This window comes from Panulirus ornatus, chromosome 5 (assembly GCF_036320965.1).
Source record: "Panulirus ornatus isolate Po-2019 chromosome 5, ASM3632096v1, whole genome shotgun sequence".
Lineage (NCBI taxonomy): Eukaryota > Metazoa > Arthropoda > Malacostraca > Decapoda > Palinuridae > Panulirus > Panulirus ornatus.
This window is the reverse complement of record NC_092228.1, coordinates 40,643,531-40,648,530: the sequence shown is the minus strand read 5'-3', so window position 1 is coordinate 40,648,530 and position 5,000 is coordinate 40,643,531. Positions and strand designations below refer to the sequence as shown.

The following is a 5,000-nucleotide window of genomic DNA, read 5'->3' as shown; positions in this document are numbered from 1 at the left end:
GACCTGCCCCGCGCGCGCCAATTCTGGTGTTTTTCCCTCCCGTTTTCGTTATTTTTGGCGGGAAGTTTTCGCGCGCTTTCTTTTGTTTTGGTGAACGCCCGCCCGCCCCCGGGGGGGGGGGTTGCATGCTGACGTGAGTGACGTCAGAGGCTCGTCACGAAGTCCCGAAGCCTCCTGAAAGCTGGTTGGTCGCTGGAGGGACCAGGGATAGAGAGAGAGAGAGAGAGAGAGAGAGAGAGAGAGAGAGAGAGAGACGAGGGATGGGGGGGGCTAGTTAACGCGATGGTTCGGGGTCGTTAGTGAGCGATTGGGGGTAGTGTGGTAATGGAAGCTTCGGTTCGGCACACTATCCAGCGCCCTCTTTCCTGCCTATCCCAAGGTCACAACGACAGTTGGGATATAAATATCCCACGGGATCTGGCGCCATGCGCACACGTGTACGTCTGTGGTGATTAACATGCAGGAGCTGACCCAGGTGTGTGTGTGTGTGTGTGTCTGCTCATTAACAGACGCCCGGCTGGTGTCAGGTGTGTGTGTGTCTGTACTTCGTTAACGAACGCCACATGTGGCCGTTGTCTGTACTCATTGATTGTGTGTGCTCATTAACAGACAGAGTGTCTGTACTCAATAATAGACTGTCTGTACTCATGAACAGATTGTGTTTACTCATTAACAGACATTACTATAACAGACTGAACCCATTAACAGACTGTCTGTACTCATGAACAGTTTGTGTTTACTCATTAACAGACATTACTATAACAGACTGAACCCATTAACAGACTGTCTGTACTCATCAACAGATTGTTTACTCATTAACAGACATTACTATAACAGAGTGAACCCATTAACAGACTGTCTGTACTCATCAACAGATTGTTTACTCATTAAGTCATTACTGTAACAGACTGAACCATTAACAGACTGTCTATACTCATGAACAGATTGTTTACTCATTAAGTCATTACTGTAACAAACTGAACCCATAAACAGACTGTAACTACATAACAGACTGTATCTGTACTCAGTAACAGACTGTCTGTACAGTTATGTTTTTGTGGTGATTGATACATAACAGCCACATCAGTGTGTCTGGAACTACGTGGATTCTGCACAGATGTTCTGTACTGAACAACAGAGGAAGAACAAGTGTTCTGTGTAACACACACACACACACACACACACACAGCACAAGTGTTCTCTACTGATCAATGTATAACCCGAACAGCTGTTCTCCTCCCTTAAAGGGTTTGGTCAAAGGTCAGATTGTCACACGGCTCTAAGGGTCGTATACCGTCGTGGTCAAGGGTCGTATACCGTCGTGCTCAAGGGTCGTATCGTCGTGCTCAAGGGTCGTCCTGTCGTGGCCAAGGGGTCGTACAAAATTGGATAGCTTTAGTGTTGATAAAATTTGTAAACAAATCCCCTTGTTGTCCACATAATAAGTTTATGATACACTCGTTGTCTGTCTTGGACAATCACATGTTTACCAAATGGCGTCCTAGCTACGTCTTTTCGATGTATATCAACTGACTGTTATATTTCTCTCTTGTGTCTCCCCTGATGATGATGTGATTATGACACGAAAGTGCACTTGGCAACTTATTGTGTTTCATTTTCCCCCGTGGACTCATAGGAACATACTTGATCACGCGCAAAATTGTGATTCCAATATATATATGTCCACGTGAGAAATGAAACGAGATAAGTTCCCAAGTGCACTTACGTGCAATAATCACATCATCAGGGGAGACACAAAAGAGAAATATAAGTCAATTGATAAACAACGAAGAGACGCGCACAACACACACACACACACACACACACACACACACACACACACACATATATATATATATATATATATATATATATATATATATATATATATATATATATAATTTCGCTGGTTGGATGTGGAATAAGTGGAGGATGATATAGTCGCAACTCGAGGCGCTAGTAAGGGAGTGGGTATAATTAAAGACCTCCCCAAAGTTCTGGGTTTATTTTGGGTTTTATTGTTTTATGTTCACTGGAGAGGCGTGGAGGGGGGGGGGGGCGCCCTGAGGAACCACGAGTGCTTGAACTTTGCTTGTTCAGCCGCGCGAGGTATGCAAGCAGACACCCGCGCCCCGTTCTCTACCCAGACACGACGGTCAAGTGTTCCCTCACCAGCACGCGACGCGTCGGAGATGTTCGCTTCTTGGTGATAATTACGGTGGTTCTTGGTCCTCTAACTACTTGGTTTAAGGGGGGGGTGGTTCTTGGTCCCCTAACTACTTGGTTTAAGGGGGGGGGGGGTTCTTGGTCCTCTAACTACTTGGTTTAAGGGGGGGGGTGGTTCTTGGTCCTCTAACTACTTGGTTTAGGGGGGGGTGGTTCTTGGTCCTCTAACTACTTGGTTTAAGGGGGGGGTGGTTCTTGGTCCTCTAACTACTTGGTTTAGGGGGGGGGGTGGTTCTTGGTCCTCTAACTACTTGGTTTAAGGGGGGGGGGTGGTTCTTGGTCCTCTAACTACTTGGTTTAAGGGGGGGGGTGGTTCTTGGTCCTCTAACTACTTGGTCTGGGGGGGTCGGTCGCGTCAGAGGTCATACTGAAGATGATGAAGGGGGGTCAGAGGTCATCTGTCGCTGTTGTAGATCATTGGCAAGAAAACGGGAGATGGGACTCGGGGAGGTCAAATGATGATATTACTGCCTCGTGTGTGTGTGTGTGTGTGACCAGCGTTACTACCTCGTGTGTGTGTGTGTGTGACCAGCGTTACTACCTCGTGTGGTGTGTGTGTGACCAGCGTTACTACCTCGTGTGGTGTGTGTGTGACCAGCGTTACTACCTCGTGTAGTGTGTGTGTGACCAGATCGTGGTACCTGTGTGACAACACGTTTGGCCAGCGTGTTAGAGGTAACATACACACACACACACACACACACACACACACACACACACACCATGGAGCACTTTGCGTGACGCACACGGCGTCACAAGACCTTCGTCACACGGGCCAGGGTGTGACGTAACGCACTCATAGTGTTGGCAACCTGCATACGTCTTCTGTACTGCAGGGGGTGGGAGGAACCCCTCTTACAGGGGAGGTAAACTCCCACGTCCCTCTCGTAACGGGAGGTAAACTCGCGTTAGCTCATGTAACGTGGGTAAACCGCTGGGGGCGTGGCAGGGAAAGGGTTAGATTGGATACTCACGCGTGGTGGGTAAACTACAGGTATCCCAGAGATGGGAGGTAAACTACAGGTATCACAGAGATGGGAGGTAAACTACAGGTATTCCCAGCACAGGGAGGTAGACTACAGGTATTCCCAGAGATGGGAGGTAAACTACAGGTATTCCCAGAGATGGGAAGTAAACTACAGGTATCCCAGAGATGGGAGGTAAACTACAGGTATCCCAGAGATGGGAGGTAAACTACAGGTATCCCAGAGATGGGAGGTAAACTACAGGTATCGCAGAGATGGTAGGTAAACTACAGGTATCCCAGAGATGGGAGGTAATCTACAGGTATCCCAGAGATGGGAGGTAAACTACAGGTATCCCAGAGATGGGAGGTAAACTACAGGTATCCCAGAGATGGGAGGTAAACTACAGGTATCCCAGAGATGGGAGGTAATCTACAGGTATCCCAGAGATGGGAGGTAAACTACAGGTATTCCCAGAGATGGGAAGTAAACTACAGGTATCCCAGAGATGGGAGGTAAACTACAGGTATCCCAGAGATGGGAGGTAAACTACAGGTATTCCCAGCACAGGGAGGTAGACTACAGGTATTCCCAGAGATGGGAGGTAAACTACAGGTATTCCCAGCACAGGGAGGTAAACTACAGGTATCCCAGAGATGGGAGGTAAACTACAGGTATCCCAGAGATGGGAGGTAAACTACAGGTATTCCCAGCACAGGGAGGTAGACTACAGGTATCCCAGAGATGGGAGGTAAACTACAGGTATCCCAGAGATGGGAGGTAAACTACAGGTATCGCAGAGATGGGAGGTAGACTACAGGTATCCCAGAGATGGGAGGTAAACTACAGGTATCGCAGAGATGGGAGGTAAACTACAGGTATCACAGAGATGGGAGGTAAACTACAGGTATTCCCAGCACAGGGAGGTAGACTACAGGTATCCCAGAGATGGGAGGTAAACTACAGGTATCGCAGAGATGGGAGGTAAACTACAGGTATTCCCAGCACAGGGAGGTAAACTACAGGTATCGCAGAGATGGGAGGTAAACTACAGGTATCCCAGCAGAGGGAGGTAAACTCTGGGTATCCCCAGCACTAGGGGGGGAGGGAGGGGAGGACCCCGGGTGTCCCCCCCCCCCTGGAGAGGTCTATTTTAGCGGGAGAAAGTGTCCAAGATAGCGGGGTTATATATAGCCGGGAGTCTGGGGTAGAGAGAGTCGTGCGGGTCGTCCTCCTGCCACACACGACGGTACGACCTCCTCCCACATGACGGTACGACCTCCTCCCACATGACGGTACGACCTCCTCCCACACGACGGTACGACCTCCTCACACACGACGGTACGACCTCCTCCCACACGACGGTACGACCTCCTCCACACGACGGTACGACCTCCTCCACATGACGGTACGACCTCCACACGACGGTACGACCTCCCACACGACGGTACGACCTCCCACACGACGGTACGACCTCATCCACATGACGGTACGACCTCCTCCCACACGACGGTACGACCTCCACATGACGGTACGACCTCCTCCACATGACGGTACGACCTCCTGCCACACCCCGTCTGTGGTCGTCGCGTGTCGTATGCTTGTGTGTCTGTGTCTAGGATGAATTGGAGGAAGGTGGGTGTGTATAGTTACTGTACGGGGAGGGGGTTGTACACTGGTGGTGGGGGCCCCATCTCTTGTACTGTACGGGGAGGGGGTTGTACACTGGTGGGGGGGCCCCATCTCTTGTACTGTACGGGGAGGGGGTTGTACACTGGTGGTGGGGGCCCCATCTCTTGTACTGTACGG

The 5,000-nt window shown here is 50.0% G+C and overlaps 1 protein-coding gene across 16 annotated transcripts in view; it reads left to right on the top strand.

Moving 5' to 3' along the window:
* HDAC4 (histone deacetylase 4) overlaps positions 1 to 5,000 on the top strand; it is a 245,157-nt gene that overhangs the window by 99,465 nt on the left and 140,692 nt on the right. The window lies entirely within an intron of this gene.